We start from the raw sequence: 22163 nt of genomic DNA, 5'->3' as shown, positions 1-22163 counted from the left end.
CAATTTGGGGAAGGTGTTGAAAACCGAAAGGGTGACATTAATTATTGCCACACCAATCTCTACAAGTTTTAGAAAGGTGTTGGGCACTAAATGGGTTTAGTATTCCCACACCACCATAACCATTATAAAGAAAGTGTTCAGCAAAAAGGTGTGACATTTATTATTCCCACTCCAAAATAAACCAATTTGAGGAAGGTACTGGCTACTAAATGGGTGACATTTACTATTCCAACTCCAATCTGTATCAATTTTGTACTTAAAAAACACAATAACCCACATACAATTCTAGATAATTGAACATTAACTTATAAAATATGTTTCTCACTATTGATAATTCTTTTTTTCATTAATATTCATAAAGTTTGAAACATAACATAAATAAATAATCCTCCAAAAATAAAAATCATAAAATAAAAAATAAAACTAATTTTCAAATTAAATAAAAAATAAAAAAATTAAATGTGTACATTTTGGAATTATATGAATGTACAACAAAATATAAACTAATACATCATAAATGATACTTATGTATTCTACATTCGTAATTGAATTAGGCAACATTTCAAAAACTTTTACATAAATGTAAATATAAAAATTTAAAAGCTTTCATTCAATTTATTTTCATTTGCATTATACTTTTCAACATTGAGAATATCCTTAAAATGTTTTACATTTTAATTTTTTTTTACAAAAAATATTAAATATAAATGTTGAATTAAATGTATAAATATTTTACGTTATTATGTTTATTTGTAATATACTTAAATTTTACTAATGTTTTCTAATTTAAATAATAATTTTAATATTTACAATGATTGTTTACATTCAGTACAATTACTATGAACATTCAAAATTATTATAAACTATTATTTAGAAAAATTATTAATATAACAAAATACATTTATACATTATGCAATATTAATTTGCATACTATTGAAATAATTAAAATTAATTTTACATTTAAATATTCACTTTTTAAAGATATTTTCACTCTTAACCCCTACTGTGTGCAGTATACCTACACCCTGAAACTCAACAATCTCTGCTTGGAACAGCATGGGAAAACATCATGTTAAGCAGTCCAAACTCTCATTTGAACAATTCAGATAAACAAGAACGGTGGACTTGCCCTCTGAGGACCCACAACAGTCACGAGGATGGCGATGGTTCCCTTCTGGAGCCAGTTAATTGCACTATGTCATGGACCTTAAACACACAGCCTCACAACAATCGATTTCAAAATTGACCTGCTGACAGATTTCATCATCTGAAAAACAAGGTTAACAAGCACGATGAATGACTCAATCACCTTGAGTGCCACACCTCAGGAGGTTGAAGAGGGACGCCAATCAGCCAGTGTGAAGTTGCTCCAGATGGAAAAAGTCTTGGAGGTCATCCCTATTAAGAATGAAGTCCCAGAGGTGCGGTAGAGGAAGAATTATTCTTATTACTAGGGATTCTTGGGGTACTAGAGTCGACGTAGATGGGCCACATGGAAGATTACATAGAAAAGATGCTTTGCACACTGTTTGAGAATGCTGAGATAGAGACCTCCTCCTGGAATGCCGGCCTAACCAATAATTTCTAGACTGCTGACGTAGACGGTTCTGTTGTTAGTGAAAGTTCGGAGAGCTCTTCACTACCAGGGCAATGAGATACCTATTTTCCTGGATTTCACAGTCATGGTGCAGGTGGCCTGGAGAAACTTTCTGCCAGTCAAACACTCCTTGCAGAAAACAGATGCCAACTATTCTCTCATTTACCCCACCAAGCCTCGCACCTGCCCACATTACTTCCCAGACCCGAAAGCTACTGTGAAATTTGTGAAAAATATGCCTAGAGCTATGGAGCGTGTGCCTGCTGCTGCCCAGAACTTGGAAGCAGCAGGCACAATTAAGGGACTGCGCGAATTCTACCCAATTACTCTAGAAACATTATCTGGTGACGGGTTGTGAAACTCCCCATGTGATTCTAAACCAGTGATGCTTACTGGGTCACTGCATTCCCACAGGGCTTTAAGCGACAAGGATATCCCTAGTGGATATACTGTGGGCCTCCCTGGTGGGCCCTGGTCACTCAGCTGATATATATCTCTGACCACACAGCTGTTCCCCGGCTAGGAGTGAGTTAGACCTCTGGTTCGCCCCCACAGGATGGTTCCCCGGTTGTTTGCCTATTTGCTGTTCACAAGTAGACTGTTTATTGGGAGGGTTTGTAATATTTGACCTGATTGGGGGGAATCAAAGTGGGTTGTAGATGGGCTGCTAGGCTGTTTGAACTGTTTGTATTCCTCTGGCTGCTCAGAGTTTGTCTGTCCCAGCCTTCTCTGTCCACTCAGCACTAAGTGGTAGGCGGCTCTTCCCGATGTTGCCTAAGCATGCAGCAAGTGACCACTTATCCACTCTTTAGATCTAATGCTTCATATTATTTGTGTGACAACTTAATGACTGTGTAAGGCATGGCATGTACTAGCCTACATCCAACGACATCAAATTGATGTTTGCATGCCGCAGGAGTTGCATCTTACAGAGGGCATTGGGATGTGCCCGCATGCAGGATGGGTAGGAGAGTGCCATATTGCCCATTACTCTAACTATGCGCGCGTTGTTGCCATTCTAATTCACAAGGTTTTGCCATTGCCCACACTCTGCATCGTCTGCTACCATAATGGCCAGTATGTTCTAATGTCAGGCACATTGCAGAGACACTCGCTCCGGCTGCTTTCGGTCTATGGACCAAACGTAGATGAACCCTTCTTCTTTAAAGAGGTTTGCTAGCTGGCAGCATGTTGGGCCCAGTGGCTATTTTATGCGGATGGGACTTCAGTGTGGCTCTAGATCCCATGGCAGATGGCTCCAGTGACTCTTGGCATCCCCTTCCAAATGCAGTGGTGTGGCTACTCTTAATGATGACAGACAACCGATTATATGACGGAACACCGAATTAAAAACAACTACTAACCTTAACAACGAGGTCGGAACACCGACCTCGTCCTTACTACTAATGATTTTACCACGAATGCCTTAACAACGATATTTCGTTGTAAAGGCATTCCTGATAAAATCATTAGCAATAGGCACCATTCACCCTACATCCCTCACCCCACCCCCCCAACCCCACCCCAAAACCTAAAACCCCCTGACCCCCCACCCACTCCCCAAAACCAAAAACGCCCCACCCCCCAACCCCACTCTAAAACCTAAAACCCCCTGACCCCCCACCCACTCCCCAAAACCAAAAACGCCCCACCCCCCAACCCCACCCTAAAACCTAAAACCCCCTGACCCCCCACCCACTCCCCAAAACCAAAAACGCCCCACCCCCCCAACCCCACCCTAAAACCTAAAACCCCCCTACCCACTCCCCAAAACCAAAAACGCCCCACCCCACCCCCCCAACCCCACCCCAAAACCTAAAACCCCCTGACCCCCCACCCCCTCCCCAAAACCAAAAACGCCCCACCCCCCAACCCCACCCCAAAACCTAAACCCACCACTTACTTTCGCCAACTCCCTTCTTTGTACCTTAACCACGCATGTTCGTTGTTCAGAACATACGTAGTTAAGGCACAAAAATACGAAGTCATGGTTAAAAAAAAGCATTGTTACGCTTTCGTTAACCACGACTTTCGTAATAAAAAAGTCGTAAAAAAGGATGTTTCCCCAGACAACCACCTCATGTACCTGTGGAGGTCTCGACACATTGACAGCACAGAGGGCACATGCACAGCTGCCTCGTACACCACATGGTTGCATATAGATTATTGGCTGGCAACATGTGACATAGACCCAAGGACCTTGAAGACCAAGCACCTTACATGGATGCTGTCCGATCACTCTCCAATGCTGCTGGAGATGCTACCTCCAAATTGTACCACACATGCTTTTACATGGCACCTCCCGGCTGGTGCCTTACGGGATTCGTGCTTTCTGGGAGGACTTCAGAGCAGCCATAGAAGACTATTTTAGGCATAATGAAAAATTAGTGACATCGCAGTCCACGCGGAGTTTGTATTGTAAAGCAGGCGTAGTGCTGCGAGCAATGTGTGGCGAGCTTGCGCATCTTAAAAGCAAGATTCGCGCTCTGGAGCACTAATATTTTGCAAGTAGTAACCTATCCCTAATGGCTGTCATTAGAGGCAAGCTGAGAGAGTATGAAGATGCGGCCCAGAGGGAGACCCACTAATAGAGTATGGAGGTCACTGCAAGGTGATATGGGGAGGGTCACAGGGTTGGGAAGACCTTGGCGAATATGCTGCGCAAGCCCTGGGCTGGTGACTACATAGTCAAACTTGAGACTGACCACCCGTGCGAGCATGTGGGGACTGCAGCTGTGCAAAGGGAAATTACTGCCTTTTTTTCCAACCTTTTCATGACTTTGCAGACTGCACCGCCCCTGATCTTCATCCTTATTTTGAATTTCTGCAACTGTTGTGGCTTGACGAGGGCCATCAGCGATTCTTATATGAGCTGTTTACTGAGAAGGAGATTGTTCAGGTCATTAACTCTCTGCCAGCGGACAAGGCCCCTATGTTGGACAGGTTCACTGTCACATTTTACAAAGAGCATGTGGGAATCCTCGCCCCACACCTCATTGTGCTGCATCCCTTGCTATAGGTGCTCTCCCTCCCTCCTTGCGTGAAATACGGATTGTAAAGATACTCAAACCTGACAAGAACTCGATTGATGCAAGTTCTACCACCCTCTATCCAGGATTAATGTGGATAATAAAATCCTTGCAAAACTAATCACCACGCTACTGCTACCACTCCCGCCTAGTGTCACATGCCTTTACCATTCGGACTTTGTACCTGGAAGGTTGACGAAGCATAATCTGAACACTTTCTTTGCTCTTGTACATACCATTGATCCTGATTTCCACCCAGCAGCAGTATTTCCGAATGCCACAATGGAGTTTGATTGCCTAGAATGGCCTTAACTGTTTGTATTCCTTTCGCATCTCGGTCTGAGTCCCAGGTTTATAAGACTTGTTCGCCTACTTTATGACCAACCTGTTGCCTGCCTGTGGATCAATGGAACGATCACTTCTTCCTTCCCGGTGTCTGTCCCCTATATTGTTCAATATGGCTATAGAGCCCTTTGTAGTGCAGCTCAGACAGCACCACTTGCATTGGGGCTTGGCTTACACCGCTTTGAATCCTGGCGTTCGTGTATGTGCGATACACGTGGGATAATTTGGGCCCATTAATATGAGAATTTACCAGATTCGGGGGCATATCAGGCATCTCGATCAACTAGGCCAACTTGACTCTGTTCCCCCAGATGGACTGACTTTGGAGCTTACCTCAGAGTTTCCACTCTGTTGAGCGAGGGACTCAGTAAGATATTTAAGGGTTTGGCTCAGCAGAAACCTCATGACCTGTGGAAAGCCAAGTACGATTGCCCAATGACACACCTGGAAAAGCACATGGAGAGCTGGATGAAACTCCAGCTGTCACTGACTGGACAGCAAGCCATTGCTAAGATGGTGGTCCTCCCCAAGTTCCTTTATTTGTTTCTTTCTGCCACTCCCACTGCCACTGCATTCCCAAAGACAGCTCCGATCACATTTGGTGACACTCGCGTGGGCGAGAAGACAACCTCGTATAAAGTGTGAGATAATGACACTCCCTTTTGAGCAAGGGGGACTAGGAGCCCTGGCTATGGATCTATTATCTCCCTGCTCAGGTGCATTTGGCACACTGGTGGCTATTCCCCAAGCAATTTATGGCGCACACAGCGCTGGAGCACAGTCACGTCCCTCCAAGCCCCCTGTAGATGGTGCTGTACCTGATCCCTAAGCACCCCGGTGTGCAAGTGGACACTGTGACTTGCACAGTATGGGCATGAAATGTGCTTAGACGGTGTGCATGGGTAGGCTCCCTTTGTACTCCTTCAATCCTGACTATATGCTATATTTCTCTCCCAATGGCACTTGACACCAGCACCTGCACTAGACTTGATCCTTGCAGTTGACATCCATGGGCAAAATCTGCCCAGAGAATTTCTTTATCACACCACAACAGGCTCTACAGCACCATGATGTGACACTATTGGACACTACTGGATGTACACATAGATGTACACATATTATCAACTGTGAGCATCTGTATGCGCGCTTCCCATCTCTTTCCCAGCAGTCCTTCCCAGGTACTTGAGGTGTTCCATACGTCACTATCCTGCATAGGCTGGTAACATAACTATATGCAGGGATGCAGGAGACAGCCCCAGTGCACATCCCTTGCGCTCATCATGAGTGGTAGGTGGGCCTGTGAACCCCTCTCACCAAGATCACTGGAAATACTGCTGCACTCAATCTAGGGCCCTATTGCCTAACTATCTGCTGCATTTGGTGCACTTCAAGTATTTGCATAGATTGCACCGGAAACGTTATTTCGAATGGGGTTGACCGATGATGTGCGCTGCTTGCACTGAGCGGGTTCCTAACGGCAATTTTCTCCATTTAGCATGGGATTACCCAAAAGTCCAGTGTTCTTGGCTTGAGGTGTTTGATGCGATCGACGCATTATTGGAAATGTGATAGAGCATGCACCATGAGTTGCACTACTGTGATATGTGAAGGATGTCCTCTCAGATGCACGCATATTGATGGCTACGCTTCTACTGCTGACGAAAAGCCAGGTGGCAATAAATTGGGGTAGTTGGCCGATGACCCACAAGATTGGTTGGCTTCGCCAGCTTGGAGCAATTGGGAGCTGATGCCTGTGCGGTTCCCCCCCTCAGGATATTTGGAATACTACCTGCGCATGTAAGAGGATGCAGAGGGAAACAGAACTAATTCGGACCAGGCGGCCTCTGCTCCACTGGGAGCCCCTTCCTCAATGGCTCTGACTCCCTAGGAGCCTAACACAGTTGATCTGATTGTACCTGCTGACATGTTCCCTGGTGTGTGGGGATGAGGCACCTTCTCAGCTAGTTTGGCAAGCTCATCCTTGCTGAGTGGCTTACCCTTAATCTTTTTTCCTCCCCTTTCATAGTTGCATGGGAGACAAGTACTGATATCTGTGAAAATATTGCAGTGGTTTCCTGTATGGTGCTACGGGCCTCATATATGCTGTACATTTCAATAAAAACAATGTTAAAAAAGGTTCATTAAGGGGTTTGCCTGCGTAATTGAGTCAATCAGACTGCTACTAAAAAAAAGTCATATTTTTATTGATCTCCTGAATGTGAGGTTGCTTTTGAGTCTGTCAAAGAGGAAATAAGCGGAATTCCTAAATTAGGACTTTTTTTATGTGAGAAAAAAACTATTCTGACAACAGATGCGAGTCTGAAAGTATTGGGAGCTGTTTTAACTCAGATTGATGACGGTGAAGATAAAGTTGGAGCGTTTGCTTCACAGCATTTAAAGAAGCTAAAGCCATTATACACAGGCATGAGTGAGGATGGGCTATGCACCATTTTTAATGTCATGTTGGGACATCATCCTATAGTTCAGATTTTATCCTCTTTACGCAGAGAACGGTTGACTTCCAGATTAAAGAGATGGATCGAGGAGTTGGAGGAGTTTAGCTTACAACTGCAGTACTTGTCTGGTCTTGTTAATAAAGCTGCAGACTGTCTTTCCAGGTTGCCTATGGATGGATATCCAAGAAAGGATTGACACCCTGGAAGTGTTTTGGGTAAGGGAATGTGCTTTGTTGAAAGAGGATTAGGAAAATAGCAAAGAAAAGTACGCAAATGTTCTTATACTCAAAGATCATTTAGAAAATGGGTGACCTCATCAGGAGCTCTGCATATCTTTGTAAGAACTTTTTGGAATGTCAGAGATGGTGAACTGTATGGATAGAGGTTGCACGTGTTCTTTCTCACTTGATGGGAGTGTAGAGATCAATGGAAGGAATGCTGGCAAAAACTGGAAGAATGAGGTTTCTGATAACCTAGATGGCTCTGTTATAGGAAGAAACAATTCACAGACAAGGAGGAGCCCCACACGTTATGAACATTTTGGCATATTTCAATATTTTCAAGTTTTTTAGGTGAGGTCTGCTGTCGTTAACCATTTCGTTTGGAGTTTCGTATGTAATTCTTTGTTATGCATGTTTAGCAAGTTATTTCCTCTTGTCAAGATTATTTTGCAGTTAATTAATGCTCCTTTTTTTAGTACTCTGTTTTGAAGGGAACATGTTTTGTTCTAGAGGGAATGCTGTACTTTGTACATCATCAGTACACTATGTTATACACGTAACAGGAAATGTCAGTACCTTGAGGTTCTATGCTCTGGCAGTTGAAACTTGAACGAGAGGCTGGCAAGAAGCTGTTGGTTGTGCTGGATGTTTCTTGGACTAAATCTGCATTTATAACCTTAACGAACGCGAGGAAGGTGTATGTAACACCTTTCTTTGCTTCTAAACGTGTACTCTGGTGATGAGAGCACTCCAAACAGCATGTTCTGAAGCAACAGTAGTGATCCGTTTCTGGTAACTTCAGTACCTCTGTCCCGTTCTACTTTGTGATTGAGGATGTCTATCAGAAAGATATTGCTTGTCATTGATGGCAGAGAACCCAAAGACCAGTTTCTTGTGAAAGGTATAATCAAACAATTACGACATCCAAAAATATAAATCTCATTGGGCATGAGTATGTATTATGTGTGCATGTATTAAGGAGGTCTATCAATCCCGAGTTTGAACTGTGGCATGATGGGAAATATCCCTAAGCCAGATGGAGGCTCGCAGTTGGCCAGGCTTTCTTGGAATGTATCGGAAGGCATCAGCTTACTAGGACCCCTAGTTCCTCTCTTTCCTGCCTCATCTGGGGATGGGGTCTGCACTCAGGCTTATTTATTTTATTTTCGTCACCCCGTTATGTTTGTCTGGTCCTGTGGTGGGTAACTCGCAGTGTAACGAGTGGGGAGCTGAGTCTGCATCCTGCTATGGTTGCACACTGTTGAGAGAGTGGCGCCTCTGTTCTGTGGCTGGGGGTTTCTCAGCGGCTCAGGTGGGAGGAATCAGGCGTGTCATTGAGCTGCTGCTACACCAGCAGCAGGTTGGGAGAAGTTATAGGGCTGTATACTGGACTGTATTCTACTCAACCTAGTATAAAGCATTGATTTAGACAAGAGTTGCATGCAAGGAACTTCTATGAGTTTAACCGATTTCTGGGAACTTTTATTTGCATGAACTCACTTTGTTTTGGCTTGGATGCCAGTCACTTGGGCAGCACAGTGTGGGGGAGGAGGAACTCTCACCCCTCAAAGACTTGGAAAAAAAACAGCTTCTGCCAAGTAAGCCACGGCCAATAATGCTGTTTGCCCATGGGGAAACACAGGAGCTACCGCTTTTCCCGCACTTTAGGCACAGTTGGGGGAGATCTGAATCTGCCTGGATCTGCCTGTAAGACTCAAGTAGCTGAATCTAGTTTCCCAGTTAACTCTGGTACGGGGTTGCCTGGTGTGGATCATATGGGTACAGAGCTTGGAAGGGTGTCTATATGCTCTCAGGAAAATATGGATTCTTAAATCTCCCCCTCCCTGCTGCTCTAAGGAGCAGTGACAATAAATCAGTAGTCCCTGAGGATACCTCTAGGGTAAGGCTGCCCTCATCAGTGCTCATATCAGTGGAACTGAGCTATCAGCTAGTTCCAAGTAAGCCTCTCAATGTTTATTACTTCACTGGTAGAGGCTATCAGTCTGGGAGCTGAGGTAGCGTCCTGTTTCTTGATTAGTGCTCCCGGACCCAGCAGAAGGTGACTGATGAAGATAGTGCAGACTCAGTGAAGAGTCAACAGCTTGAGCTGGGAAATATATGGACTCATACCTTACAGACGTCTCCGTGGGGTGGCAGCTGTCTTGGGGTTATGAGCCCCTTTGGCTATTGCTGCCACGGGGATGGAAACCCATGGACCCAACAACACAACCTGTACAACATCCCTGTATGCAATGCGGGCACCCTTGCACCAGCGTGCAAGGGTGTCTGTGTTGGTGCTTAGCAGGCCATTGTGTGCTGGCACTGGGGAAAGTACTGGAATGTGTTGTTATGCAATAAATATGAGGCATTGCTGTCCTTTCCCTGTAACGCAGCACCTCAAGGTGACTTGCTGTGCTGTATTGCATTAGGGTTCCAGAAATATGCTCCTTGTGTATTTGAGCAGCAGATTCCAAGGAACTCATTATTAGGTTTAACTCCAAATAAGGGCATACCACCTTGGGTCATTCCTAATAATTTGTAGTCTCAGGCCCGATATTTTGGGTATGATGTCACCGGGTATGGATGCTCACCTGTGAAACTACAGCTGGGATAGGGAGAGGGCCTGTAGTCAGGAGCAAAGCTCATCCCCAAATCAACATCTAGGGTATCACATGTGGTAGCATACAATGCGTACCCATTCTAACCTTCCATGCCCTTGCCTGTCCTGAACCCCAAAACCACTGGTCCTCCTCGTGTCATTTTCACTCCTGCTCTGAACAGGCAAAACATATCTGCTGATTTGTCCATGTAATAGACAGAGGTATGACCATTGGAAAGGAGCAAGTATTCCTGGGCCCTGTGGTTATTCCCCATTCTAGGGGCAAATCCTGTAATTGCTGCTTTTTGGCGAATGGATACCAGTCAGGTATAGAGATTCCGCCACTCCCCAAATCCACACTAAAATCAGTAGACTCGAAATGAGGACCGAACTATTGTTTAACCTGACATCGAACTGGAGGGCTGAAGATAAACATCAAGGAAAGACTCTCATAGTCTCCTTTTTGTTAATATTCGAGAAAGCGAGATCTGGGTGTTATGGTGGATCGGTTGACCTGGTCATCGAGGATGCCTTAAGAGTTGTCTGTTTGTTCCCACTTTTACTGTATGGAAGTAATAATCGTGTCAAAACAGTGATTGTAACTTTCCTACCTGTTTGGGGTACAGATTCCCATGGATGTAAAAAGGAGGAGACATGACCAGGAAATTAGTTGGGGGGGTAAAACATGTGAACGAGGCAACTGGCTCTCTAGTGGGAAAGTAGTGAGTGTAGGAAAAAGGGGCTGTTCTTGTGAGGGAAGATGGTGCATGAATGAACAAGTGCTGACTATTGTGGTAGAGGAAGTAAGAACACCTGCTCAAAGGAGACGAGAAAGACACAAGCCTTGATGCTACTCCTGTCGCTGCTAGTGGAGTGGCAGAGAGGACATGCAATATCAGAGTTACAAAATACATTTTATTTTTTTACATCCAGTTGCAGTCATATCTGTTTTAACTTCAAAAGGCTGAGATGGCGATGCCACAGTGGCACAATCGAAGTGGAATGGCTAATCTTGAATTCAATAACGTCTTGAGGTGTGATGACAGCACACAACCAACAGTAGAACTGATCTTTTATGGTTCGGACAGAGCCGTTTTCCTGGATCTTTTCAAATGAAACTATTTTCCCTCGTTCTCTCTCTGTCTCGCTCTTTCCCTCCACCTTCCTTCCCTCTCGCTCCATCTCGTTCTCTCTTTTTATCTCTCTGTCTCTTTCTACTGCCTTTCCACATATTTCACAGAGGCAGGGGAGAAATGGAGGAACCGTTTACCCATGCCCCACCTTCATCGTCAATTGGCGTTATTTTGTGCCATCCATCCTACCTAAGCGTGGGGAGGCGTTTGCTTTTCTAACTTGCCAAGGGGCAGAAGAGGCACGCACCCTTACCCCTCACCTGCCATGCTCTAGAGTAGAAGCTATATCTTGCCTCCGCTTACTGTGGAACCAGGGAGTGTGGGATTCTGCAGACCTCCTTCCCCACTCCTTCCATGCCCAAATATGCGAGAGAATTCTGGCCCCTCCCAGCTTATGCAAAAAAAAGTGAATTTGTGTGTGGCCCTTTTTCCTACCCGTAGCCCTGATGATGGGGTGTTTGCTGAACCAACCACCTTGCTTAGGAATAAGGGAACCTTTCTTGAACCTGTAATCAGGCCCCTGCCCTCTGCTGTGGGCATGGCATGTGGGTATTTAGGGCCCTGAACTATTTCCAACAGTGGTGAAGTACTTGTCTACCCCACATTTACCCAAGAACTGTGTGGTATTTGTAGCTCCCACTGCCCTAATGCGTCCTTACCCAAAGGACTTTGGGTCATTGATGCTCTGAATACAAAGGTTGTGAGATGGATCACAGCAATCCCGACTTCCTATTGGAAATTGTGAACAGTATGTGGGGCAGGTGTCAACTGTCCTGGCCTTGTTCATCATAAAAATTTTGGGGGGCTTCAGGGAATAATTCATAATTTATGGAAGGCAATGCAAAGCAATCCTAATCAAACATTCAGTGCCATAGCCACAAGCAGGTTGTGCCTTGTTGATATTTTTTAATATACTTTTCATTGTGTGGTGATGGATAATATATGTAGTCGATGGGTTGCATATTACATCTACTGTACATGGTAAAAGCAACTTTGAAGGTTTCCCATGAATCATGAGGTTTGATGCTTAAATGCAATGCATGTGGGTCTAGCAGGTACCCAGTTCAAGCTCCCAGGTGGAAACCTGTTTAGTTCTCCCTTACTATACAATACAAGTTGCCTGGTTGCAAAAGATATATTGTGTGCTTTCCAAGAACTTAGAGTGTGCTCAGAGTCTGACCATTGCAGCAGTTGGTTTTATTGTCACCCTCATGTGCTTGCTTGTTTTGGTTGGCTTGCCTTCCTCTTGTGTCATCCCTCATCTGGAGCATAGTTTCATTTCCTTTCTTTTGATTTTGTCCTTCCACTGCTCACTTTTGTGGAACTATGTTTTCCTATTTGGCTAAGCCCTCCATGAGCGTGTGTGTTTTTCACTCTCTCCCATGTGGGCTTCTGTGTGCCTCTCAATTGTCCATGTTGCTTGATCCCTTGTGTTCTCTCTCATTTTTTCACGTGGCCCATGCTCTCCCTCTTGCTCCCTCCCTCGTGTGCTTCTCCTCTCACCCCTTGTTGCTCTTTCCTTGGTGTGCTTCACCCCAGATCTCTGTGTTGCACTCATATGCTGCTTTTCTCCTCTTCTCCGACTCGGCTTTAATTTTAGTTTTATTATTCCCCACCCCCCCATTTCTGCTCCTCCATTGCCCGGCCCTTTTTTTAATAAAAAAAATATATATTTTGTTGGAAGGCCAAGTAGCAGATTGCTGTCAGCCACTTCACTTTAAAAAATATATGTCCAGCTAGCTCAATTTTTTATTATTTACTTCTCTAACATTTCTAAACGATCAAACAATATCACCCGAGTGCATTTGCATAATCAACCAAGCACATGCATACTTTATCACACATGTGAGCCCAAACGTTATAACGCATGCACAGATTTACGTCATGAAACAAAGACCAGCCTACAAAATGACGCGGCCGGGAGTAGGTGGTACGTCATCGTGCGTTTTTTTTCTTTTGCTATGCTGCACTACACTGCGAGAAAATGATTTTTGTTGATGTTGTACAGCTTCTCCAAAAAAGCACCGGCTAAAGCAATAGGTCCCAAAGGTGAGACCTACTGGCTTTGCAAAGGCTTGTTTTAAAAATAACTGCTCTTCACCTTCTAGGCTTCTGACCTAACTGAATTATCTGACACATGGCTTTTTATCTTCCCCAAGCTACGTTACCCTCTAGCATCATGGGAACGAATACCAATTATCATTTACAAACAGTTCCTATGTTTATTCCCCTGTTTATGGCAGCTTTTATAGCCTGCTAATTATAGATACACAAAAAAATTGCCGTTTGGAGTTAAATAAGGTAAACAGGGATGTAATTGACTTTCACGTGGAATAACTTCATTGATTTATTGTTAATTAAAACCTTGCCACAACTCCACTGGGTGTTTTATGGTCTTGGGGCGCATGCTATTTATGATATTTTATGGGGGAGGGCGGATCGTACCACGGCGCAAACTAGTAATAAGATAGCTCACCTGTGGTAGGGATTCCGAGCGCTGCTTTCACGAGAAGACGCTGCTGGGTTTACAGGTACTCAGAATGGAAGCGTGGCTAAGTCTGATTCAGAAACCAAATACTTGCATTCCCCGTTAAACACACGGATCTTGAACACCAAATATTATAAGTTAGAGATTTTGAAAACCTTTCGTTTTTTTCAAAGTACGCCTCTTATATATCAAATAAATATTATTTTATTTAGATTTATTGTGTAAAGCGCCAGTGTAATCAAAGGCTGCTTCAAAGCGCCTGAGGAGAAGGGTTATTATGATGTCAAACCTTGTTTCTTTATTACAACAGCTCGATGATCTTAAAAAAGACATGGGGGATCATTCCTACATTGGTGGGCGGCGGGCGCCGCCCGCCAAGCGGGAACCGCCAATTGGCCGCTCCGCGGTCAAAAGACCGCGGAGGCCATTCTGACTTTCCCGCTGGGCGCCCGCCAAGGGAGCACCCACCGGCCCAGCAGGAAAGGGCCTGCAACACTGAAGCCGGCTCCGAATGGAGCCGGCGGTGTTGCAGGTGTGCGACGGGTGCAGTTGCACCCTTCGCGATTTTCACTGTCTGCTATGCACACAGTGAAAATCCTGCTGGGGCCCTGTTAGGGGGCCCCTGCACTGCCCATGCCAGTGCCCCCACGACACCCGTTCCCGCCATCCTGTTCCTGGCGGTAAAAACCGCCAGGAACAGGCTGGCGGGAAGGGGGTCGGAATCCCCATGGCGGCGCTGCTTGCAGCGCCGCCATGGAGGATTCGCCCAACCGGGGTTAATCTGACGGGAAACCGCCGGACCCGGTTTTCCGACCGCGGCCGGAATGGGCAGGGAAGCACCGCCAGCCTGTTGGCGGTGCTTCCGTCATTTTAGCCCTGGCGGTCGCCGACCGCCAGGGTTAGAATGACCCCCATGGTGTCTTCCATCGTTACGCACTTCAACATTGCAATGTAGGGTGAAATGACTGAGGGGTGGTTCATCTAAAGAGCGGGAGGCAACAGTTTCAAAAGACTAGGGCAGGGGAGTAAAAGGAGGTAAAGTAACAACAAGTCCATCAGAGCTTAATCTGCAAACAAACATTTTCATGCTGTGTCCCAAGACTTTGACCTACAATCGTTTAGTACATCAGACTTTCGCTTCCTGTTCTCACCTTTCAAAATATACTAAAGATCCAGCCAGTCGAAGAAGAGGGTCCCTGGGGACCCAGAGGAAGCAGACACTACAAAAGACCTAGGCCAGGTGGTAGCCCAGGGTAAGACATTTCCTTTGTAGGTCGCTCATATGGGTGGTGCTGGAAGGCTGAAAATAGTTCCTCATGCCTCAGACTGGGGTTAGAATCTTGATGATTTGTGGCATTTATGGAACCTTGTGACAGTTTTGGTGGCACTAAGGATGTCCTCAGGAAAGCAAGTGTATCTTCACTTTGCTCAGAGAAGCCTGAGAACTGAATTAGGATTGGCTTTGTCTCTTCACCAATGACTGACGTGTTACCTTTTATATACCCTGCTTGACCCATGAGGAGAGAATCTGCGTGGATCTGCGGAGAAGAAAATACTTCTTCACTGACAGCACAGAATTCCTGCCAGAGTTTTGGTACATTGTATGAAGTTTGATTTGACTGTCTGTTTACAACATTTCATTCTAACATTGGTGACATCAGACTCCGGCTCACCTATAAGGCGAAGGATTTTCAGGGTTTAGCCAGAGAAGCCTTTTCCTACCCCTTTGGAACATCAGTCTTACAGCTCAGAAGTGCAAAAGGTCCTGAGACATAGAAAGCTGTTGCCTGACTTAAAAAATTCTAGTTCCTGAGGCTGGGAGGTGTAGCAGCACTTGTGACAGAGAAAAAAGTTGCCTCTTTGGAAGAATGCCGCTATTAGTTGGAACTAGATATGTCTTGTGAACCTGAAAGCAGAGCTAAGGGGACCCTCCGGCATCAAGACAGCAGTGCTACCAAGACTTGTAGGGAAAGTTTAGACTTGCACAACATTTCACTCCTGAGCACTGGGTCAAGTCTTCACAAAATAGATACATCTACAGGAGCTTCATTTGGTGCTTCTTGTAGGGACATTTGCGGTTATAGTTGTGTTTTCTCAACATATTTGAACTCTTAGGCCCCTTTTTGGCTACAGCTTCCACTCTTGTCCAAATGAAGATCACAGTCAATGTCAAGAAAGACACTTGTTTGGTATTTTACATAAGTCAAAATTGACAACTATGAGAACTATGGTTGTTTTATGAAGGGGGCTGAGCCCTTCCTAACCAACAGCCACAATCCTTGGTAGGGTAAAACACAAAACATCAATAATTTAACCATTGCTTAAACCTTTGACACAAAAGCAGTAGGGCTTAAATTAGATGGAATGTGTAAAGTATTTATGCAGCACTTAAACAGCAATAAAGACAAAACACAACAAAGGAAAATCACAAACTGATATGGAAAAATAAAGTACATTTCAATAAATTATTTAAGACCAAAACAACAAAACTCCAAACAATAGAGCTGGAGATGTGCTATCTTAAAGATTTAGATAAAAGCAGCGACAAAAGGTGCTAAGCGCCATCTGAGGCCATGTGGTCGCACTGGACTGAGACATAGTCACAAGTTCATGCCAACAGCGATGGAGCGCAGGCCAGGCACAGGAGAAAGTGTGGCCCACTCAAGATTGTATCTTATGTCCTTGCTGCATGATCTGTGCTGAGTTGCTTTGTGAGGCTTTGTGTCGTCTGGCATCAGTTCCGATGAGCAGTGTGGCGAGGCTTTGCAGGACTTTGCATTACTCGGCATCCATTTCGATGAAGCTGGCAGCTGTGTGGCAAGGATCTTCATTCCTCTGTGTCAATTCTGATGACCCTGGCAGCTGTGCGGTGAGGCTTTGTGGGGCTTTGCTTCACACTGGAATTGGTGGAACCTTCAGTTAGGCCTGGTGGAACTCTCTCTGATCTTAGCCAAGAGCCCAAGACCGGGAGATGCACCTCTTGGGGGTCAGAGACTCACTACAGCAAAGGGCTCAGGAAGGTGCAGTTGCAGCTCCAGGCAGTTACAATGCAACAAGTCCACTGGGCAGTTGCAGGGAGGCTTCTGATTGCTGCACATCCACTAGTAGCACTTAGTTAACAGGTCCCCGGTTCATGTCCTACCACTTGACTAGGGATTTATAAGTAAATTAAATCTGCCAATTTGGCGTAAGCCAATTTCACCATGTTTAAAAGCGAGACCATAAGCACCTAAGTACTGGTTAGTAGTGGTAAAGTGCAGAGTCCTAAAAAGCCAACAAAAATGGGCTCAGCAAATGAAGGGGAGTAGGCAAAACATTTGGGGGGGTGGCCTTACAAATAGAGCCAAGTCCAACAACACCTTTTCCCATTGCTTTTAAGTCTCTATAAATTCAATTTCCTTCATTTTGTGACAGGTTTCTAAGTACATTATGTCTTTTGAACTAACTTGGTTTGCCTGGTTGTATATTTTTATTTCTTAACAGTGTTCTTGTATGACTAGTTGTTGCACAGTTACCACGTCTTTTTTTTTTTTTTAACTAAAGGCCTTGCTGCTTACACTGAGCTATCAAGGGCTTGCCATGGATTCATCACAGAAACCAACTTCAATTAAAGTTTCCAGAAAACCATACTATCAAAGCTCAATCAATTAGGCATCTAACAATTCTATGGAAGCCTTCTGAATTGTAAATGATTCTCCTGATACTAGCTATGCCAAACCTAAGATTTCACCTTCATTGGAACTTTGTGATCCTTTTCAATTGCTTTATCAGTACAATTCAAGATGTAAGTCGGTGTCTGACTCCAATCACTGCATGTTCTTCAGTTATACAAGAATCGCTTGATGGTCAGGTCAGTTTTAATGACCCTTACCGATGAGCTCTTCACAAGTGGCCTTTTTTCAATCACCTTCTAGAAGGCACTATAGGCCCAATTCACGAACTGACTTACGAGTAGTAAAGTTACGATTGCAGTCTCCGCACTCAGTGTAATCTTTGTACTCGGGGAGGAATCTATGCATTGCAGTTCTCAGTGCAGAGATTCTGCCCCAATTCCTGAGACTCCGCACTCGTAACTTTACTACACGTAAGTCACTTCCTGAATTGCCACAGATTCTTTCCCTCATGTCTTTGCTTAATATTTCCTTAGAGGCCTACTAGACTTATAAAAAGCAATCACCATCCTGTTGCTTAAAATAGGAACTAACGGTGGACCCCAGTGCCCTTACAAATTTCAAGCCAATATCATTATTAACCATGGAGGCAACAATTTTTAAAAAAAACAGTAAATACACAGCTTTTAAATATATTAAAGACTCAGGGTTGCTGAATTGTAATTCTGTTAAATCTCTCTGCTGCATTTAATACAGCCAAACATACCACCCTTGCAATCAGACCTTTTGATGCAAGCATTAAAGATCCGGCTACAAAATGCCTCAAATCATATGTAGCCAGAAAATCTCAAGCTGTAAATTTTACCCCTTCTTTTCCCACAAGGGTTGGCTTTATGTCCCATCCTGATGATCTGTATTAGATTCGGTTAGTTTTCACTTGCAAATGGAAATTTGTTTAATATTGGAAAGCAATAAGGAATGTTTGTCTCATTTCCATGGTTGCTTATAACATCTGTTGATAAAACTCTTTCACATTAAATGCTATTAAAGTTAAGGTGCTCATCCTTGTTTCCCCTTCTTCAATCTGGGCTGCTGATTGGTGGTCTTCTCTAGTCATAACCTCCTGGTACGTGTTTCTTAGGTTAGAAAACTAGGATTGACACTTGATCAGGACCTCTTAGTGTTAGACTACAAATAATAAAAACTCATGTACCTTCCATCCTTTTAAAAACTCTCCAGTAACGTCCTCCTCTTCTACAATGGACAGTAGTATAAACTGTCATTTAAGTCTACAATATGACTAGGAGAATTCCCTATATGTAAGTGTTATACGTTAGACCTGACAGCCTTAGGGTGGTCATCCCCCAACTTTTTGTCTGCCTCCATCCATTTCTCTGACACTGTTTTCACTGGTTTTAGGACTCTGCACACTTTAGCACTGCTAACGCTAACCAGTGCTAAAGTGCATATGCTCTCTCCCTTAAACATGGTAGCATTGGTTCATTCCAAATTGGCATAGTTGATTTACTTGTAAGTCCCTAGTAAAGTGCACTACATGTGCCCAGTGCCTGCAAATTGAATGCTACTAGTGGTCCTGCAGCACTGATTGTGCCACCCACATAAGTCGCTCCTTAACCATGTCTCAGGCCTGCTGTTGCAAGGCCTGTGTGTGCAGTTTCACTGCCACTTCGATTTGCCATTTAAAATGACTTGCCAAGACTTAAACTCCCCTTTTTCTACATATAAGTCACCCCTAAGGTAGGCCCTAGGTAACCTATAGGGCAGGGTGCTATGTAGGTAAAAGGTAGGATATGTACATGTGTGTTTTATATGTCCTGGTAGTGGAAAACTCCTAAAAAAAAAATTCACTACTGTTAGGTCCGCTCCTTTCATAGGCTAGCATTAGGACTGCTCGAATATACTGTTTGAGTGGTAGATTCTGATCAGAAAGGGGAAAACAGATCATATTTATTATGGCCAGAATGGTAATAGAACATCCTGCTTATTGGTGAGGGTGGATTTTATATTCTTATTTTAGAAATGCCACTTTTAGAAAGTGAGCATTTCTCTGCACTTAAAATCCATCTGTGCCTTCCACCCTGTCTACAATCAGCATCTCGGCTGGGCTGGTTAACAACTTCCTTGTGCATTTCGCCCGGACAGCCACAAACCCAGGACACCCAATCACACCTGCACTCATCTGCATACTGAATGGGTCTTCCTGGGCTAGTAGGGTGGATGGCCTGACACTTACTTTTCAAAGGCTAGTGGCCAGCCCTCACCGATTGGACTGCCAAACTCCCTACTGGGACCTTGGCAGACAGACCTGTAGTGAAAGGGGAACTTGTGCAGTTCAAAACCACTCTTTAAGTCTCCCCCACTTCAAAGGCATTTTTAGGTATATAAACTGGGTCTCTGACCCCACCAACTCAGACACTTCTCGACCTGAACCTGCAACCTATCAAGAGGAACTGCCTGGCTGTCTTAAGGACTCATCTGGACTGCTTTGCTGAGAACGACTGCTGGCCTGCTGTTGCCCTGCTGCTCTCCAAGGGCTTAGATTGATCATTGTCTCCTTTTTTCTGAAGTCTCAGGGCAAAAAAGACTTCATCTGTTCAGGAAACTCCTTGTGTGACGAAAATCGATGCACAGCCTGCCAGAACCGACGCACAGCCTGCCTTGTGATGAGAAATCACCACACAGCCAAACCGGAATGATGCAACCTGACTTCCTGAGTGAAAATTCGATGCAGCACCTGCTTTGCAACAGAAGATTTGACCCACAAACCTACTGGATCGATGCACAGCCAAACTGGAAAGACACAGCCGATTCCCTGAGTAAAAATTATACGCAGCACCTGCCGTGCAACAGAAAGTTTGATGCATCACATTACAGGATGGACACAACACCTGTGATTTCTTCCAGCGTGCCCAGGATTTCCCCATATCGTCCCTGGGAGTCAAAAAGATCCCGGTATTGCAGTGAGGAACCAAGACTGTGTGCTGAAAATCAACGCAAGCCGCTTGCAGCGTGGAAAGATACAACGCAACGTCTGTGCAGCGTCGAATAATCCGACACACACCTTATTTTTCCACACATCTCCTCCTCTGCAATCTCAGTTTGTGCTATTTTTGACGCAAACCAGAATCTTTGTGTAATCAAGAGACAACTGTTGATTTCTAAGATTTAAGACTCTTTACTTGCAAAAGTGATATCTCAACATGTGCTTATTAGATCTTTATCGTTTTGATCTTAATTTATTCAGATAAGTATAATCTATTTTTTTAAACCTGTGTGGTGTATTTTTGTGGTGTTTTCACTGTATTACTGTATGATTTATTGCCCAAATATTTTACACAATGCCTTCTAAGTGAAGCCTGACTACTCAGTGCCAAGCTACCAGGTGGTGGGCACAGGATAATTTGGATTCTGTGTGGCTTACCCTGAATAAAATTGTGATCCCTACTTGGACAAAGCTGTATACTTCTGTCAACTAGAGACACCATTTCTAACAGTAAGAATGAGTAAGTATGTCATGAAACACTTTAGCTCATTCTAAATACAGCGATGAGAATTGTGATGGGCGTTTCAGGGATTTCTGCTTTCCCAGAGCCACTTGTCAAACTTCAGTGGCTTGCAGTGCCATACCATATTATTTGTAGCTCTTGCAGGTTAAAGCCAAACAGACAATCTAGATTGAGCTCACAGTTATGAGAGTGTCCTAAAGGGCAAATTGGAGAACACAGGTGATGTGACTTCTAAACAGAGTCACAGCTTATTCGCCTTGCAGCTCTAATCAAGGATCGTTGGCATCCAGTGCTTAATTTGAGCCTGTGGTTTCTGGTGCCTGTTGCCGGTACTTAGTTGTTGTAAGGAAATGCCTCCCTGGCATGGTTACCCCCTGACTTTTTGCCTTTGCTGATGCTAAGTTTTGATTTGAAAGTGTGCTGAGGCCTGCTAACCAGGCCCCACCACCAGTGTTCTTTCCCTAACCTGTACTTTTGTTTCCACAATTGGCACACCCTGGCATCCAGGTAAGTCCCTTGTAACTGGTACCTCTGGTACCAAGGGCCCTGATGCCAGGGAAGGTCTCTAAGGGCTTCAGCATGTCTTATGCCACCCTGGGGGCCCCTCACTCAGCACAGACACACTGCTTGCCAGCTTGTGTGTGCTAGTGAGGACAAAACGAGTAAGTCGACATGGCACTCCCCTCAGGGTGCCATGCCAACCTCACACTGCCTATGCAGTATAGATAAGTCACCCCTCTAGCAGGCCTTACAGCCCTAAGGCAGGGTGCACTATACCATAGGTGAGGGCACAAGTGCATGAGCACTGTGCTCCTACAGTGTCTAAGCAAAACCTTAGACATTGTAAGTGCAGGGTAGCCATAAGAGTATATGGTCTGGGAGTCTGTCATGCACGAACTCCACAGCACCATAATGGCTACACTGAAAACTGGGAAGTTTGGTATCAAACTTCTCAGCACAATAAATGCACACTGATGCCAGTGTACATTTTATTGTAACATACACCCCAGAGGGCACCTTAGAGGTGCCCCCTGAAACCTTAACCGACTATCCGTGTAGGCTGACTAGTTCTAGCAGCCTGCCACACACCAGACATGTTGCTGGCCACATGGGGAGAGTGCCTTTGTCACTCTGTGGCTAGTAACAAAGCCTGTACT

The 22163-nt window shown here is 44.6% G+C and overlaps 1 protein-coding gene across 1 annotated transcript in view; it reads left to right on the top strand.

The window, feature by feature from the left end:
- AFF3 (ALF transcription elongation factor 3) overlaps positions 1–22163 on the top strand; it is a 2012018-nt gene that overhangs the window by 881169 nt on the left and 1108686 nt on the right. The window lies entirely within an intron of this gene.

This window comes from Pleurodeles waltl, chromosome 8 (assembly GCF_031143425.1).
Source record: "Pleurodeles waltl isolate 20211129_DDA chromosome 8, aPleWal1.hap1.20221129, whole genome shotgun sequence".
Taxonomy (NCBI): domain Eukaryota; kingdom Metazoa; phylum Chordata; class Amphibia; order Caudata; family Salamandridae; genus Pleurodeles; species Pleurodeles waltl.
Note: the sequence above shows the minus strand (reverse complement) of the source record. Positions and strands in the feature narration are given on the sequence as shown.